General features: G+C 38.2%; 1 non-coding gene across 1 annotated transcript; it reads right to left on the bottom strand.

Annotated features, from left to right (window-relative positions):
- Nucleotides 1-60, bottom strand: LOC141421076 (small nucleolar RNA SNORD42). The gene has a single exon (XR_012445764.1). It is a non-coding gene; the product is annotated as a small nucleolar RNA SNORD42 (small nucleolar RNA).
- Between the last annotated feature and the right edge of the window lie 19,866 nt (nt 61-19,926).

Raw genomic sequence — 19,926 nt, 5'->3', positions numbered from 1 at the left:
GTGCATCAGTGGTTCCTTTGAAGACATCACAAGTTGGTAAATCTTTTTCTATCCTTTCACCCTAAACCAATGTTTGTTTCTGTCTGAAAGTTGGGCTTCTTATAAACAACAAATCATCAAGTCTTCCTTTTCAATCCAGTTTGCTAATCAATGTCTTTTGATGGGGAGTTGAAGCTATTGACATTCAGTGTTAATATTGAGAGGTAAGTAGTGATTCCTGCCATTTAGTTGTTTTTGTTGTGTAAGGGTTCATGTGTTTACACTTAATTCTGTGCTCTTCTCTTGAGATGGAATAATCCCCATTCTTTCATGCCTGTGTTTATTTTCATTGTTTGTGTTTAGGATTCCTTTGAGAATCTTCTGCAGTGCTGGTTTAGTGGTCATGTATTGTTTTCATTCGTGCTTATCACGGAAGGTGTATATTCCTCCTTCAATTTTGAATGATAGTTTTGCTGGGTAGAGTATTGCAGGATTGAAATTGTTTTTTTCAGTGCTTTAAATGCCTCACTCCATGACCTTCTTTCCTTTGATGTTTCTGTTGGAAATCTGATGTTATTCTGGTGGGTTTATCTTTACATATTATTGGATTTTCTCTCTTACAGCGTGCAATAGTTTTCCTTTGTTCTTTGTGCTAATTGTTTTAAGAATAATATGCTACAGGGATGCACTATACAGTCATGTTGGTTAGGTGTCCTACATACTTCCTTTATGGGTATCTCTTATCAAGATTTGGGAAATTTTCTGCTGTTATTTCATTGAATATATTACCTATAAGTTTCTCTTCCACTTCTTCTCTTTCAATTCCCATGATTCACAGGTTTTGTCATTTGATGAAGTATTTCTTGTATATTCCTGTTGCAACTCTTTAGTCGTTTCTGCTAGTAATGTTCTGGTTTTTCTTTAATATCCATTTTGTCTTTGCACCCTGAAACTTTGTCTTTAGTTTGTTTCAGTCTGCTAGAATGGCTTTCCACTGTATTTTTTAATTTGACTTAAGAAGCTTTTTGTTCCCAGGGTTTCTGTTCGAATCTTCTGTTGTTGTTGAGACTTTCCATATCTTTGTTCAGCTCCTCTTTCACATCTTTTACTGCCTTCTTTATTTCAAGTATGTCTTTTTAAAAATAAGTTCCTTAGTTTTGATTCACAGTTCATCAAACTAAATTTAGAAAAGTCAAGAGAAGTACAGTTTATTGTATTTGCTTTTATTTTTTCACTTTATTTTATCTTGATTTTAATTAACATTTATTAATCATAGATATTAATAGCATTCACTGTGATATTTCAATACATGCATACAGTGTACACTGATCTCATAGTATTGCTTACTGAGTTCTTTCTTCCCTCCTTGAATTCCAGGTTCCTTCTTTTATTGTTTCCTTTCTTTTCACAGAAGCTCTATAGTCATTTTTTAAAAGTAGGTCAGCTGTTGGTAAATTCTCTTGATTTCTCTTAATCTAAAAATACCTTGATTCCTCTTTTATTTCAGAAAGCTATTTTCTGTGAGTATAAGATTGTGGTGCCACTTCCTTCTGGCCTGCATAGTGTGGGCTGGGAAATCAGGACATGACTCCATTCTAGGAAGGAGGTAGAGTTTGTTGTACCTCTCAACGTTTTGCTATTCATTTAGCTGCTGTCTCCAGGATAGTAGAATCCCTTTCCATCCCAATATATTTAGGATTAGGGAGTATAAATATCAAAGTGCTTCTGAATTTTTCCTGGAGCCCCTGCCTTGCCATGGTCACTCTGTGCTTGGAAGCCCCTCAGTTCCACGGTTGGCCTCACCCTGCTTTGTTTTTTGTCAACCCCTGTGTCACTAGGACCATGTACACCCTTGGTCATTGCTGTTATCACCATGGCATTACCAGTGAAGGTGATGGGGGCAGCCTCAGTCCTTGGTCTACCCATGTACATGTCACCTTCCCTTCATTCTTCTGAGTGCACCAGGATATGACTGTGAGTGCTGACCAGGGTCTCATAGAGGAATCTCAGCATGGACAATGGTTTGGTTTCCTGGGGCTCTCATAACCAGGTGTCAGAAACTGAGTGGCTGACATCAACTGAAATTCTTCTCTCACAGCTCTGGAGGCCAGGAGTCTGAACTCATATGTTGTGGTAGAGCTGTGCTCTCTCTGAAACCTCTATGGGATGATCTTTGTTTGCCTCTTCCAGGTTTTGGTAGCCCAGGTTTCGCTGGTGTGTGCCAGTTTAAATTCAACCTCTGCCTGTATTTCACATAGATGTCTTTGCTCTGTATGTGTTTGGGTTCCATTTTCTCTCTTATTATAAGGATACCAGGCATATTGGATTATGGCTCACCTTAAAGATCTAAACTCAAGTAAATCTGCAATGTCCCTTTTTCCAAATGAGGTTACATTCCAAGATACTGGTTCTTAGGATGTCAACATACAGTTTTTGGAGAACAGTTCAACTTATGAGTGTGGAGAAAAAAGTTAAAAAGCTAAGGTGAATATAAGTGCCAATAGAGTCCAAAGAACTAAAATTAAAATCTTCTTTTTTGTTGTTTTTGAGACATGGTCTCACTATGTAGGCCAGCTGGCATCAAATTCACTATCCTTTTTCTTAGGCCTCCCAAGTGCTGTGATTATAAGCATGTGCCACCATGTCTAGCTTAAAACCATCTTAGGGATGCTCTCATGAGCTTGCCTGATTCTGGACTTTTCTTATAAATAGAATCTTCATTTGTGTGATCTTTTGTGTCTGACCTCTTTCACTTAGCCTAATGATTTCAGGGGTCATTTGTGTTGTAGCATGTGTGTGTACTACATTTCTTTTTATAGGTAAATAATATTCTATTCAGTTGATACATTGTATTGTTTGTAAGTTGATAGATACTTGTGTTATTTCTACTTTTGGGTTATGAAATGATATTGCTAAGAACATTCATGTGGAAGTTTTTGGATAAACCAATGTCTCTACTCCTGGGTACATATGTAGGAGTGGAATTACAGGGCAATTTGGTAACTCTAGGTTTACTATTTTGAAGAAATGTAATGTTGTTTTTCATAGTAGTCACACTACTATATATTCACACCAGAAATGTATGAGGGTTCAGTTTCTCCACGTACCCATCAAAACTTATTTCATTAAAAATTATAACCATTCTAGGTTATATGAAGTGATATCTCATTTTGGTCTTGATTTGCATTTCCCTAATGTAATGACACTGATTACCTATGTATTCAGGTGTTTATTGTCCATTATATCTTCATTGGAGAAATGTCTATGCAAATCTTTTGCCCATTTTAAAATTGAGTTGTCTTTTTGGTGTTTCCTTTGGTGTATTTCCTTTGCTGTGTGGAAGCTTTTTAGTTTGATGTGGTCTCATTTGTCAGTCCTTTCCCTTAATTGTTGAGCTATTGTAATTCTATTTGGGAAGTTATTATTTCCAGTGTTTTCCATATTCATTCATGCAGCAATTTCACAGTTTCAATCTTACATGAAGATCTTTAATTCACTTTGAATTAATACTAGAGAGACTGGGATCATGTTTCAGTCTTCTGCAGGTGGATATCCAGTTTTCACAGCATGATTTGTTGAAGAGGCTATCTTTTCTATAAGACATGTTTTGGGCTCCATTGTCAAAAATCAAATGGCTGTAGCTGCATGTGTTTGCATGGGTTACATGTTCTGTTTAATGGTCTTCATGCCTGTTTTTGTGCATGTACCATGCTTTTTTATTATTATGCTCCTGTAGTCTAGTTTTAAGTCTGGTATTGTAATGCCTCTGGCATTGCTTTTTTTTTCTCAGCATGTTTTCGTTATTCGAGGTCTTTTGTGTTTCCCTATGAGCTTTAGGATTGATTTTTCTGTCTCTGTGAAGAATGACATTGAAATTTTGATGGGGATTGCATTGAACATATATCTTGCTTTTGGTAGTATAGCCATTTTTCACAGTATTGATTCTGTTGATTCCTGAACATGGGATCCTCTTCCATCTTCTGATGTCTTCTTTGATTTCTTACTTCAGTAATTTATAGTTTTGCTGCATAGGTCTTTCACTTTCTTTGTTAAATTTATTCCTAGGTATTTTAATTTTTTGATGCTACTATGAATGACATTGTTTCCCTGACTTCTTTCTCAGACTTTTCATTCCTGGTGCATAGATATGCTATTGATTTTTTCTATTTTGATTTTGTATCTTGCTACCTTGCTAAACATGTTTATGAGATCAAAGAGTTTTCAGGATCATTCAGGCATAAGATCATATCATCTCCAAATAGAGATATTTTACTTCTTCCTTCCCCACTTGAATTCCTTTGATTTCTTTCTCTCAACTTATTGCTCTGGCTAGGAATTCCAGTACATTGAATAAAATTAGGAAGAGTGGACACTGTTGTCTTGTTCCTGGTTTTAGAGGAAATGGTTTTAGTTTTTTCCCATTTAGTGTGATTATTGGCTATGTTTGTTATATATAGCCTTTAGAATTTTGATGTATGTTCCTTCCATTCCTACTTTCTTCAGAGCTTTAATCATGAAAGAATGTTGAATTTTGTCAAAGACTTTTTGTGCATTCGTTGAGATGATGATGTGTTTTTTTCCTGTATTCTTTTTATGCAGTGCATTACATTTATTCATTTGTATAGGTTGTACCATCCTTGCATCCCAGGAATGACACCTACTTGATTATGCTGTATGGTCTTATTGGATTCAGTTTGCAAATATTTTATTATGTACTTTTGGATCTATGTTCATCAGGGATATTGGCTCATAAATCTGTTTTGATGTGTCTTTTCCTGATTTTGGTATTAGGGTAATACTGTTTTTGTAGAATGAGTTTGGTAGCATTGCTTTCCTTTGATTATTTAAAAAAAGTTTGAGGAACATTGGCAATAGTTCTTCTTTGTAGTTCTGGTAGAATTCAGAGTAAATCTATCTGGGCCTGGGCTTTTCTTTGTTGAGAGGTCCTTTATAACTGTCTCAATCTCATTATTCGTTAATAGATTTGTTTAAGTTGTTAATCTCCTCTTGGTTCAATTTTGGTGGGTCATATGTTTCAAGTAATTTATCTATTTCTGGTTTTTCCAACTTGCTGGAGTATAGGTTTTCAAAATGTATGATCTTATGAATTTCAGTGGTGTGTGTTGTAATAAAGCCTTTTTAATATCTGCTTTTATTGATTTGGGTCTTCTCCTTTTTTCTTTTGGTCAGTTTGGCTAAAGGTTTGTTGATCTTATTTATCTTTCCCAAGAATCACCTTTTTGTTTCATTGCATTGTTCTTTTGGTCTCTTTTTAATTATTTTCTAACCTTTTTTATACTCTTCATTTATTACTCTTGGGATGGTTTGTTCTTGTTTTTCTAAGAGTTTGAGATGCATCTTCATATTGCTTATTTGGAATCAGTCTAATTTTCTGATGTTGGTGTTCCTGGCTATAAAGTGCCATAAAAAGTTCCATATAAAGTTATGACTGCCTTTGCCATGTCCAACAGGATTTGGTAAGTTGTGTTCTCATTTTCATTTAAATCTAGGAATTTGTTAATTTCTTCAATGACACATTGATCATTCAAAATTGTGTTGTTCAATCTCAATTAGTTTGAATGGTTTTTGTAGTTTTCCTTGCTATTTATGTCTAATTTCATTCCACACAGTCTGTTAAAATACAGGGAATCCTGTTAAGATTTGCTTTAATTGTGTAGATTGCTATTATTTTGGAGAAAGTTCCATTTGCTGCCGAGAAAAATGTGTAATCTGCTGCTGTAGGGTGGAATACTCTATACATGTTTGTTAAGTCCATTTTGTCTGGGGTATTGTGTAGCTAATTTTTTGTCAAGATGTTCTATCTATTGATGTCAGTGGGGCATTGAGATCTCCCACAGTTATTGTATCTGAACCTTCAAAGCATTTGATAATAATCTTGAGAACACCAATGTTTGCTGCATATATATTTAGAATTATTATATCTTCTTGCTGGATTGTTCCCTTTAGTAGTAAGTAGGGACCATTATCTCTTCTGACTGAGTTTTTGCTTAAAGTATGCTTTGTCCAATATGAGAGTAGTTACTCCTGCTTGCTTTTGATCTCCACATGCCTGGTATATCGTTTTCCAAACTCCCACTTTTAGTTTGTGTGTGTCTTTGGTTGTAAGGTATATTTCTTGCAGACAACAGATTATTGGATCTTGCATTTTGATCCATTCAGACAATCTATGTCTTTTGATTGAAGAATTAAATTTATTTGCATTTAGGGTTATGATTGAGAGGTATTTTTTGTTTCTTGTGCTTCTATTGCTTTTTTTTTTTCCAGGTTGAGTCTTGGGTTGATTGTTCTTTACTTTTGCCATTGTTCATTCTCAGATTTTGTTGGTTTACTGAGTTGATTATGCTTGATACTTTCCTAGCCTCATGGCTTCATCAATTTCCCTGGGAGTTTTATTCTTTCTTGACCTCTGATTTTTGTGATTGTTTTTCTTTCTCTTCTATGTGAAATAGTTCCTTGTGTATCTTCTGTAATGAAGGCTTGATGGATATGAACTGCTTTAGCTTGTCCCTGTCTTGAAGGTCTTTATTTCTCCATTCAGGTTGAAGGACAGCATTGCTGGATAATGTATTCTTGGTTGGCAAATATTATCTTTCAGATCTTGAATTATGTTGCTTCTTGTTTTCCCAACTTTTAGGATTGTGTTGAGAGGTATGAGGTGATTCTTTAGTGTTTACTTTTGTATATAAACTGATGTGTTTTTTCTTACAGCTTTCAATATCCTCTCTTTCATCTCTAGTTTGGGCATTTTAACTATGATTTAGCATAGAGTTGTTATTTTCTAGTCATGTCTATTTGGAGTTTGAAATGCCTCCTGTACGTGAGTGTTTATATCACTACATAGAGTTGGGAAATTTTCTGCTATGATTTCATTGAATAGGTTTCCTATGCCTTTCATTTGTATTCAGCTCCTTCCACCCTGTGAATTCTTAGGTTTCATATTTTTGTCTTTTCTCAAGTGTTCCTCTATGCAGTGATCATATTTACTTGTCTCTTCTTCGTGGTTGCATACAATATCCTCAGTTTTGTCCTCCATCCTGATATTCTTCTTCCTGTTTGATCTTGTCTGTCAATAATACTATCCACTGTGGTTTTTATTTGATTTATTGAGATTTTAATTTTTAGCATTTCTACTTGGGTTTTTTTTCATACTTTCCATTTCCTTGCTGAATTTCTCTTCCATGATGCTGACTCTCTTGTCTAGATTTTCAATTGATTTTCTAACTGCATTTTCTGTTTATCTGAATTCCTCTTTGAGGTCATTGATCATGTTAATAGTAGGCTTTTCTCCACAGGACTGCACTCCTTGATGGCCAGGCAAGAAATCAGGCCCCAGAACTCCCACTGCCCACAGGCTTTGTTCTCCCAAGTGAGTAGCAGTGCCACAGAACTGTGTTCCCTGAGGCCTGTGTGGGAGCTCCTGCTGCCAGCAGGCTTTGGTCTCCCAAGCTGGTAGAAGCGCCATTGAACTGCCACTATACACCCAAGTGAACCCCAGGCTCCAGGCCTTGCTATTCTGCTGGTGCCAGTTGGCTTCCCTCCCCATAGAGCACTGAGGCCCAGAATTCACCACTGTCCTGACAGCAAGAGAGCCTTCACTCCCCCATCAAAGAGCAAGAATGTGAGATTCCCCACTGAGTGGAGGAAAGATATAAAGTGCTACTCTGCAGGTGGCACCAGAAGCCCTGTTTTTCCAAGGTACACAGAAGTCCAGCACTTCATACTGCACCTCTATGCAGAGAGTCACATCTCTCCTGTTCAAGAGCCAATCCCAGATTCTCCACTGAGAGGCAATCTGCTATTCTGCTGGTGCTAGGAGGCCTGTCACTCCATCCCCCTCAGTGTACAGAGACCCAGAACTCACCACTGCAACCATTGGAGAGACCCCAAACCCCCATCAAAGAGAGGGAACTACAGGCCCCTCACTGAGGGGAGAAAAGTAGTAATCAGCACGTGAACAAGAACCCTGCAAAGGGTAACATATCCAGTATACCCCTTTCTGAGAAACACTGATGGAGCACCAGGAGAAGAAAACTCAAAACACCAACTATAGGGGCACAAGAGATGAAAACCCTAGCCAAAAACAACTCTAGATGCGTAAATCTAATACAGAATGAAACAGCAACATAACTGCTCTCCATCAAAAGCCAATTCCACCACTAAGGATCCAAGCACCTACATAGAGGAAGACCTATCAAATAATGAATTTTAAAAAACAAACCCAAAACAGCAGATTTCTCAACTCAAACTCTAAATGCAAGAAGGTCATGGAAATTCACAATTCAGGCCCTGAAAGAAAGCAACTGTCAACCTAGACTAGTCTACCCAGCAAAACTATCCTTCCTATTTGAAGGAGAAACTAAAATCTTTCACAACAAGGAAAAACCAAAGAAATTTGTGACCACCAACCCAGTACTACAGAAGATACTTAGAGGACTTTTAAATTAGAATGAGAAACTAGAGTGAGAAAGGAATACTCAAGAAAGAATAAACCCTTTTGAGAAAGCAGACCAGTGAACAAGGAATAGGTAAAACTAAACAACGGGGGAATAACACTGACTGAAAACAACAGGCACCTCTCAATATTAACACTGAATGTAAATGGCCTCAATGCCCCAATCAAAAGACATAGAATAGCAAATCAGGTTAAAAAAGAAGACCCAACCATATGTTGCTTACAAGAGATTCATCACGCCAAAAAAAATAAACACCGGCTTAGAGTCAAAGACTGGAAAAAAGTTTTCCAAGCAAATGGACCCCATAAACAGGCAGGAATAACTATACTCATATCTGACAAAGTAGAGTTCAGACTAAAATCAATCAGAAGAGACAATGAAAGTCACTTCATATTAATGAAAGGAACAATTCCTCAATAGGAAATATCAATCTTCAACATATTTCCACCAAACACAGGGGCACCCATTGACATTAAAAAAATAAAAAGCTCTAATGCCCTAAGAGTACAGATAAACTCTAGCACAGTGATAGTGGGAGACCTGAAACCCACACTTGTCACCAATAGATAGACCATCCAGAGAAAAACTCAACAAAAACTTCAGATGTACTCCACACATTAGACCAAATAGACATGGTTGATATCTACAGAGTATTTTACACAACAACTAGGCAATACATGTTCTTTTCTTAAGTTCATGGAACTTTCTCCAAAGTAGATCATATTTTAGGATACAAAGCAAGTCTCAACAAATTTAAGAAAATTGAAATAACCTTCTCTGTCATATCAGATCACAACAGAATAAAACTTGACCTCAATGACAAAAGAACCCCCAGATTATCCAAATACTTTGAGACTGAACAACACAATGCTGAAAAACCAATGGGTGACTGAAGTAATAAGGGAAGAAATAAAATAGTTGCTAGAATGCAATGAAAATACAATCTACCACAATCCGTGGGACACAGCAGAGGAAAGGGGAAAGTTTATAGCTATAAGTGCCTACATTAAAAAAACATAGACCTCTCAAATAAACAATGTAATGACACATCTTAAGCTCCTAGAAAAACAAGAACAAACCAAACCCAAAACCAGCAGACAGAGAGAAATAATAAAGATCAGGGCCAAGATTAATGAGATTGAGACCAAACAAAGTATACAAAGAATCAATGAAACAAAAAGTTGGCTCTTTGAAAAAATTAACAAGATCAAGAACCCTCAGCCAACATGACAAAATGTAGTAGTGAAAAGACCCAAATTAATAAAATCAGAGATGAAAAAGGGGATATAACCACAAATACCACTGAAATCCAGACAGTCATTAGAGAATACTTGGAAAACTTCTATTCAAGTAAACTGGAAAATCTAGATGAAATGGATAAATTCCTAAACGCAAATAACCAACCAAACTTGAATCAAGAAGATATTAGCCACCTAAATAGTCCTATTACATTCAATGAAATTGAAGCAGTAATAAAGAGTCTCCATACAGGCTACTTAAAAAGCTAGACATCGATCTACCATTTGATCCAGCAATACCACTCTTGGGGATATACCCAAAAGACTGTGACACAGGTTACTCCAGAGGCATACCGATGTTTATTGCGGCACTATTCACAATAGCCAAGTTATGGAAACAGCCAAGATGCCCCACCACTGACAAATGGATTAAGAAAATGTGGTATCTATACACAATGGAATTTTATGCAGCCATGAAGAAGAACAAAATGTTATCATTTGCTGGTAAATGAATGGAATTGGAGAACATCATTCTGAGTGAGGTTAGCCTGGCCCAAAAGACCAAAAATCGTATGTTCTCCCTCATATATGGACATTAGATCAAGGGCAAACACAACAAGGGGATTGGACTTTGAGCACATGATAAAAGTGAGAGCACACAAGGGAGGGGTGAGGATAGGTAAGACACCTAAAAAATTATCTAGCATTTGTTGCCCTTAACGCAGAGAAACTAAAGCAGATACCTTAAAAGCAACTGAGGCCAATAGGAAAACGGGAACAGGAACTAGAGAAAGGTTAGATCAAAAAGAATTAACCTAGAAGGTAACACCCACACACAGGAAATCAATGTGAGTCAATGCCCTGTATAGCTATCCTTATCTCAACCAGCAAAAACCCTTGTTCCTTCTTATTATTGCTTATACTCTCTCTACAACAAAATTAGAAATAAGGGCAAAATAGTTTCTGCTTGGTATTGCGGGGGTTGGGGGAGAGGGAGGGGGCGGAGTGGATGGTAAGGGAGGGGGTGGGGGCAGGGGGGAGAAATGACCCAAGCCTTGTATGCACATATGAATAATAAAAGAAAAAAAAAAGAGTCTCCATACATAGAAGAGCCCAAGACCTGATAGATTCATAGCCAAGTTTTACCAAACCTTTAAAGAAGAACTAACACCAACACTCCTCAAACTTTTCCAGGAAATAGAAAGGGAAGGAGCACTACCAGACTCATTCTATGAAGTCAGCATTACACTCATTACAAAACCCAATAAAAACATAACCAGAAAAGAGAATCATAGACCAATATCTTTAATGAATATAGACATAAACATCTCGACAAAGTTCTGGCAAACAGCATTCACCAACACATCAAAAAGATTATTCACCAAGCCCAAGTCAGTTTCACTCCAGGGATGTAAGGATGGTTCAACATACATAAATCCATAAACGTAATATAGCATATAAACAGAAGGAAGGACAAAAACCACATGATCCTCTCAATAGATGTAGAAAAAGCCTTTGACAAAAATCCAACACCCTTTCATGAAGAAATTAAGAATAGAAGGAATGTTCCTCAACATAATAAATGCTATATGTATAATAAATCTAAAGCCAACATTGTACCAAATGGAGAACAACTGAAAATGTTCCCCTTAAAGTCAGGAAAGAGACAGGGCTATCCACTTTCTCCACTCCTATTCAATATAGTTTTGGAATTCCTAGCCACAGCAATAAGACAAGAGCATAAAATAAATAGGGAAGGAAGAAGTCAAACTATCCCTATTTGCAGATGACTTGATCATATTTCTGAGAGATCCTAATCTACCTAAAAACTACTAGAAATCATAAACACTTTTCACAAAGTAGCAGGGTACAAAATTAACATAAAGAAATCATAGCTTTCTATATTCCAAAAATGCACAGACTGAGAAAGAAATCAGGGAAACAATGCCATTTACAACAGCCTCAAAACAATAAAGTACCTCAGAATAAATTTAACAAAAGAAACCCAAGACCTTTTTAATGAAAACTATAAACCATTGAAGAGAGAAATCGAAGAATACGTTGGAAGAGGGAAAGACCTTCCATGCTCGTGGATTGGTAGACTCATCATTGTGAAAATGGCCATACTACCAAAAGCAATCTACATGTTGTATGCAATCCCTCTCAAAATTCCAATGACATTCTGTACAGAAATAGAGAAAACAATCATGAAATACATATGGAAACACAAAAGACCTTGAATAGTCAAAGCAGTTCTGAGCAAAAAGTCCAATGCTGGAGGCATCACAATACCTGACTTCAAACTATACTATGGCATTAAAAACAGCATGGCATTGGCACAAAAACAGACATGAAGTCAGAATAGAAGATCCAGACATAAACTCACATATCTATAACCAACTGAACACACGATGGAGAAAAGACAGCATGTTCAACAAATGCTTCTGAGAAAACTGGATATCTACATGCACAAGACTGAAACTAGTTGGGTGTCTTTCACCCTGTACCAAAATTAACTCAAAGTGGATCACAGGCCTTAATATAAGGCCTGAAACCCTGAAACAGCTCTAAGAAGCAGTAGGAAATATAATGCAACATATAGGTATAGGAAACAACTTCCTAAACAGAATGAAAAAGGCTCAGCATCTAAGAGAAAGAATGAACAAATGGGACTGCATTAAACTAAAGAGCTTTACACAGCAAAGGAAACAGTCACCAGACTCAAGAGACAGCCCACAGAATGGGAGAAAATCTTTGCCAGCTACTCATCCAACAAGTGACTAATATCCAGAATCTATAGGGAACTCAAAAAACTCAGCTCCCAAAGGATAAACACCCCAATGAAGAAATGGGCACATTTCTTCACACTTAGATTTCATCTTATCCCAGTTTAAATGGCCATAATCAAGGGTAATCACAACAACAAATGCTGGTGAGGATGTGCTGAAACAGGAACCCTTATACACTGCTGGTGGGAATGCAAATTAGTACAGCCACAATGGAAAGCAGTATGGAGATTCCTCAGAAAACTAGAGCTAGAACTGCCATATGATCCAGTGATACCACTCCTGGGTATCTACTCCAAAAAACTTAAGACAGGATACAGTAGAGATACCTATATGCCAATGTTCATTGCAGCACTCTTCACAATAGCCAAGCTCTGAAAACAATGCAGATGCCCTACAACTGATGGGTTTATCATGATATTGTGGTATATCTGCACAATGGAGTATTACTCAGCCATGAGGAATAATGACACGGGGTTTGAAGGTAAATAAATGCAGTTAGAGGACATCGTGTTAAGTGAAGTTAACCAGGATCAGAAACACAAAAGACATGTTTTCTCTCATATGTGGAAGATAGATCCAAAGATAAACATATACACAAAACAAGCATGAGCATACACAAACTCAGTTGTAGAACATGTTTGTAACAGTGGAACTAATCTATGGAACTTGGGGAAAGAGAGAAAGGAAAAGAGAATGACAGAGCATCAGTAATATCATATAACATAAGATGTGAAGGTAGAGGATATAAGGATGTGTATTGAAAGATGTTGAAAAATGGGGGGGGGTGCAAGGTAAAGAGGTAAGGGAGAGTAATGAAAGGGGTTGAATGGACCAAAGTAAAGCACACCCACAGTGGGCATACATTAAGACACTCCTTTGAACATCAACTTAAATATTAATAATGAAAACCAGAACTTAAAAATAGGCACAGTGTGTGTGTGTGTGTGTGTGTGTGTGTGTACTAGTGGACTAGTAGGAGAGGGGAGGGTGAAGGAAGGAGATTAAGGTGAGGATATATGGTAGATGGACTTCATTTACCTATATGAAATAAAACTAAGAAACCTCTTGAAATTGCTTTAAGTGGGATAGGTAGGGGGTTGAGGGGGAGAGACGATGGTGGCAATGTAAATAATGTACAATATAAGTCTAATCAGAATTGCCACTATGAATCCCCTTGTATAATGAATATATCCTAATAACAATTTATAATGAAAAAAGAAAAAAGAGAGAGTATAAATTACTTATATCAGAAATGAAAGAAAGGACATCACTACAGATTCCATGGGCATTAAAAAGTTAAAAAAAGAATGTTATAAACACCTCTGTGCCCACTAATTTCATAATCTAGATAAAATTGCTCAATTCCTTCAAAGACTCACATGAGATGAAATATACAACTAGGCATGGTCAGTACACACTTATGATCTCAACACTTGGGAGAGTGTGGTAGGAAGAATGGAAGTTTGGAGCTAGACTGAGCTATATAGTTACAGCAGAGGAGAAAGAGGAAGAGAAGGAAAAGAGGAGGAGAAAAAGGAGCAGGAGGAGAAGAAATATGTGGTCTGAATAGGCCTATATCTGTTACAGAAATTAAATCAATTATCAGCCTTCCAAACCAGGATCACTGAGCCATTGTCATCCAACTACCAACACCAGACAAAGATTACAAGAAAAGAAAATTGCAGATCAGTATCTCTCATGAACATAAATACAAAAATCCTCAGCAAAATATCAGTAAATCAAGTCCAACCATGTACAAGAAGAATTATATATCATGACCAAGTGGGATCTGTCCTAGTATGCAAGACTGGCACAACATTTGAGAACCAATTAGCATAATCCATCACATCAACAGACTAACAGATAAAAATCACATGATCATATCGACAGATACAAAACGCCACATTTATTCATGACAAAGACTCTCAGTAAAGCAGGTATGACGGGGACATCACCAACTTGAAAAATAATATTTATAAAAAACCCTAGTGATAACATCATACTTACAGGTGATAAACTAGAAGTTTTCTCAGCTGAGATTGGAAACAAGGCAAGGATGCCCCATCTCACCACTCCTTTACAATATCATTCTAGAAGTCCTAGATAATGTGATAAATATATATAGATAGGAAAGGAAGAAATAAAACTGCTTTATGATGTCATAATAACATAATTGTTTATGAAGAAAATATGAAAGAACTGGCAAAAAGAAAATGTTCCTCGAACCATGAAATGGTTGCAGAAAGATTGCAGGATATGAGGTTAATACATAAGAGTCAATTAGTCAAATTCTTCCCTTTATGCCAGCAAATGAACAAGTGGAATTTAAAATTAAAAACACAATGTCATTTATATTTACACTTCCCAAAATGAAATACTTGGTATAAATTTGACAAATATATACAAGATCACTACAAGGAAAATCCTGACGAAAGAAATCAAAGAACTAATAAATGGAGAAATATTCCATGCTCGGTATTGTCAAGAAGTCAGTTCTTGTCAATTTAATCTGTAGAGTCAATGCAATCCAATAAAAATTCCAGAGAGTTAGCTTTTAGATACCGACAAATGGTTCCTACAGTTACATGGAGAAGTGAAGACTCAGAATAGCAAGCACAGTACTGAAGGAGGAGAGCAACACTGGGGCACTGCCACCACCCAGCTTCAAGTCTTCCTGCACTAGTCAAGACAGCATGGCATTGGTGAGAGAACAAATGGATCAACAGAACAGAAGAGCCCACATACAGATTTACATAAATCTAGTCAATTGGTTTTTTACAAAAGAACAAAGACAATACAATGGAGAAAAGATAGTCTTTTCAAGAAACAGCAGTAGAACATCTGGAAATCCACATGCAAAGAAAGAAAAAAGAGTCTAGACACAGATCTGACTTCCTGCAGAAAAAATAACTCAAAGTGGATCAGTGATCTAAATGTAAGCACAAAACTATAAAACCGAGACAACATGAGAGAATATAGATGGCCACGAGTTTGGCAATGATTTTTTAGATACAAGTCCAAAGGCCCAATCTGTGAAAGAAAGAATTGATAAATTGGACGTCATTAAAATTAAAATTTTCTTTTCTGCAAAACATGCTATGGAGAGAATGAAAAGATAAACCATAACATGGGAGAAAAACATTTTCAAAAGACACATGATAAGACTATAATGCAAAATATAAAAAGAATTCTTAAAACTTGGTAGTAAGAAAACAAACAACTCAATAAAAAATAGGCCCATGACCTTAAGGGACACCTCACCAACAATTGTACAGATAGAAAACACTGCATATGAAAAGATATTCCACATCATACATCATCAAGGCAATGCAAAATGAAGCAATGAGATTCCACAAACAGTATTAGAATAGCCAAAATTCAGTCACGGACGACACCAAACACTGGCAAGGATGCAGCAATGATGGCATTACAAAACAGTACACCCACTTTGGAAGAGAGTCCGATATTTTCTTACAAAATTAAATATATTCATTCCCCATGATCCAGAAATTATATTCCTTGATATTTACCCAAATGATTTAAAAATTAGGTTCACATAAAAACCTGCACACAGATGTTTATAGCAGCTTTATTTATAATCAATAAGTTTGAGAAGCAACCAATATGTCCTCTGTAGGTGAAGGGATTAACTATGATATAACCAGACAATGGACCATTATCTAGCACTAAAAATAAATGAGGTGTCAAGGCATGAAAACATGTGGAGGAATATTAAGTATGAATATTACTAAGTAAAACTGAGCAGTGAAAAGGCTGATGAACTGATGAACATTCTGGAAAAGTCAAAGCTATGGAGACAGAAAAAATATATCAGTATTTGCCAAGGCCTGGGGTAAGGGCAGGATGAGTAGGTGGAGCACACGGGATTTTGTATGATGGTAGATACATGCCATTTTACATTCGTCCAAACCTAGAGGACGCACAACACCAAGAGTGAGCCCTAAGGTAAACTGCAGACTTTAGTTCATAATGATGTTGTAGGCTCGTCAATTATAACAGATGTTCCATTCTGTTGGGGCCTGTTGATAATAGGGAAGGCTATGTATGGTGAAGGTAGAGGGTATAGGAGACAGCTCTGTATCTCACTGTCAATTTTACGTGAACCTAAAACTTCTCAAAAAAAATCTTCCCTATGGATAATGAGCTCTCATGAATGTGTGAAAACCAGCCACGGGCAATTAGCTTGAGGTTCAGTAACCCCCACATTACACAGGGATGTGTAAACGAATGAGGAAGATCACCAGTTAATGACCTGACAAGATGCAGGGCCTGTATCATTATGACCTGTGTAGCCTTCTCTCACACTGCATCGGGCTGTTACTTATCTTTCCCATGACTCTCCTGAGAGGAGAAACAGGCGCCAGTGGAGATGGCTAGATGGAGCCTTGGAGTGTGAAGATTTTCATTCTTGAATGTACTCTCTACTTGCTACTGTAGCTGTAATAGCTGGAAAAATCTTCCTTTTCCTTTCGAATGATGAGATTTTGCATGTGATGTGCCTGGCAGGCCCACCTAGTAGGTGCAGATGGTGGCACCATCCCCACCAGTGCTTAATCAGCAAAAGAGACTCATTGGATACCAATTTTTTAGGAAAGTAGCTAAAAAGCAAAAGGTGAGTAGCAATAAAATTGCTAGAAATAAAAACAGACCTGAGCGACTTAGAATGTTCTTCCCCTCTTAGGATACCGCCCCTGCTGGGGCCAAGATGTCAGTGTCATTGGGACCTTCTGAAATTGTCACCTTAGTCAAGAGAGCAAGTAGAAACATTTGCCCACAACCTCACTGGTGAAGATTTCTGTCACTATAAACTGTTTTCATCAGGCCATTCCTGAGCACCTGGAACTGTGTATGGGTGACTTTCTGTCTGTGCCAAGAGGAAGGAGCCTCCTGAAATCACAGAAGAAAGGAAAGCAGGGATTCGGAAGCTGCTTCTCAGTCATCAGGAAGGTGAGTCTGAGCCAGCAAAGGGAGCAGCCAGGGGTGAGATCTGAAGAGCAGGAAGCATTTGATGACAGTGTTAAGCAAGTGAAGCTGGCTGCTGAGCCTCTGTGTTCTACTAGGAACAAGGAAGACAGTGAGACGGAGAAGCAATAGCTTCATGCTTCTAGGATCCAAGGGACGTTCTGAGTTTCAGATGAAGTCAGTTGAGAAGCAGCAGCAGATATCTTCACCAGCTCTGGAGCGCTTGCATAACGACTTAGGACTAACCCTTCTCTCTTTGCCTGCTCCTCTAGTGAGTAAGAAAGGGGCTTCCTAGCAGTACTGCAGGGGAAAATACAACAGAGAAGGCAGGCAACACTACCTAAATGCACACTCAGCAAAGGTGAAAGGTATTTCTGAGGATGTTTAAGTGAGTCCACCCTCAGAGCAATTTCCAAAGTGAGAATTCTTTGTAGCTGTATCTGCAGTACTCTACTCTTCTCAGCACTGTCCACAGTGAGGTCCCTCAGCAGACATTTAAAGGTACCTACATGGTTTTCAAACTTGTTCTGCCTTACCCCTAAAGTTCTCCCCAATCCAAGCAACCCAGGGTATTCTGATCTATTTGACTTTCTTCATTTGTAGAATGACGAGGTGACTCAAAGACCAATTCCCAAACTTGGCTCCTTGGACAGGCTGCATTAAAGTCACCTGGAGGGATGGAGATACAGCTTATTAGAAATGCAGATTTGTGAGCTGGAGCTGTGGCTCAAGCAATAGGGAGCTTGTCTCACAAGAGTGAGCCCTGAGTTCAAACCCCAATACTACTAGAAAAAAAAATAAATACAGATTTGTGAATCACAATCTATAATAAATATGGTTTTTATTCTCAAGAGTCCCGAGGATAATTGCAAAAGGTAGCAATTTGGGAAAGAGATCGCTGCATAAATTTGAAGGTGCCTTAGAGATTTAAGCTCAAAGGATCACAAGTGTTTTACTTTCTCCAACACCTACCCACCTTTTGTGACCCCAGATGTCTGCTTTTACTAGCATTAAATTCACTTTCAAACCTCCATCACAAAATCTCTGAAAAGCCGCAGTGGCCAACACAAGAGTACTGTGGTTCCTGTCAGCACACCCTCATTTTCATCTTGAACAGGACTTTGAACTTCAGCTATATTCTTGTTCTCCGCTCTGAATCTCGTGGCCATTCATTTCTATTTTGGATCAGTTATGGGAGTCTGTTGATTGCTACACACAAAATAAGTAATCACACGAGACTGAAGACTTTGGGGAGGTGGCAGAGGGAGCTACTGAAGAACAGAAACACCTTGGGGTTGAATGCTAGGCAAGACTCGTTCTCAAAGGCCCTCAGCCAGAGACAAGTTATTCAGCCCTCTTCCTCTGCTTTCTTTTTCTGAGGTGCCAACACCTGGAGGAACCAGGGTGGAAAACATAAAGAGGCAGAACTTGAAATGCTGGCCAAGTGCAGAAAAGAACTCAGGGAGAAAAAGGGAGGGGATCAGTGGTCACAGGAGAGAAAGCACACAGGGGTTGGAGAGGCACTGATCCCTGCTTTTCATGGAATGGCTAGCCAAGTGGGATTAGTTGAAAGTGAAGCTGGGGAAGTAGACAGAGGGGAGATGGAGGGGAGACGGTGCATTTGTGCTCAGGGACTGGGGGATCAGGTGAGCTTGGTCACAGTGTTCAATTGTGTTGAATAATGTTGGAACTAGGCATAGTCACACTATTAGACAAGCCTGAGGTTTTGGTAGAAGGACATCATCAACTGAAGAGAAGTGTCCCAGTCCCTCTGGCACATGGCACACATCTAGACACATTTAGACAAGACAAGGCTTTGGCTGGAAGACCACAGAGGCACAGATTTTCCAGATGGACTTAGATGTGTCTGTTTTCCAGTTTCCAAAAGAAGGTTCCAGCTTTCTTCTGGTTTATTTCCCTAAAGTGTGTCTCTAGGTCCCTGAGTGCATTTTCCAGTTCTCAGGGTCTACCTAAGTCTTTCCTGGCTGCTGAATCCCAGGGAAAACTTACTGTCCCAAGCTTATGCCACTGCCTAGAACTCCCTGGGGACGTTCGCATCCAAAGCTGCCCATTGCATGGAATAAATAGTACGACCTTCCCCTGGCCTTTTGTGTTTGGACTCCCTAAAAAGACAAATCCAAGCTCATCAAACACTCCCACACCATGGTTCTAACTCAAGGCCAGGATGCTGATCCTACTGAGGTTACTCTTGAAAATCCTGACGCTGTCCCTAAAAAGAATGAACACAATATGTTATTGTTGACCAAATGCAACTGCCAGCCCCTCCCCCAAAGCACACTGCTAGATGCTCAGATCCTTGTAGGCAGGAGTTCTGTCTTGTCACCTCAGGGTCCCCAGCTCTGAGGAGGGGACTTTCCCTGACACATTGTAGGTGGTTGTGCCCATTTGGAGGAATGAAGACATGAGTGAGCAAACCGTGTCAGGGTCTCTTTCAGGGAAGCA

The sequence above is a fragment of the Castor canadensis genome, chromosome 2 (genome assembly GCF_047511655.1).
Source record: "Castor canadensis chromosome 2, mCasCan1.hap1v2, whole genome shotgun sequence".
NCBI classification, from domain to species: domain Eukaryota; kingdom Metazoa; phylum Chordata; class Mammalia; order Rodentia; family Castoridae; genus Castor; species Castor canadensis.
This window is presented reverse-complemented; position numbering and strand designations above follow the sequence as displayed.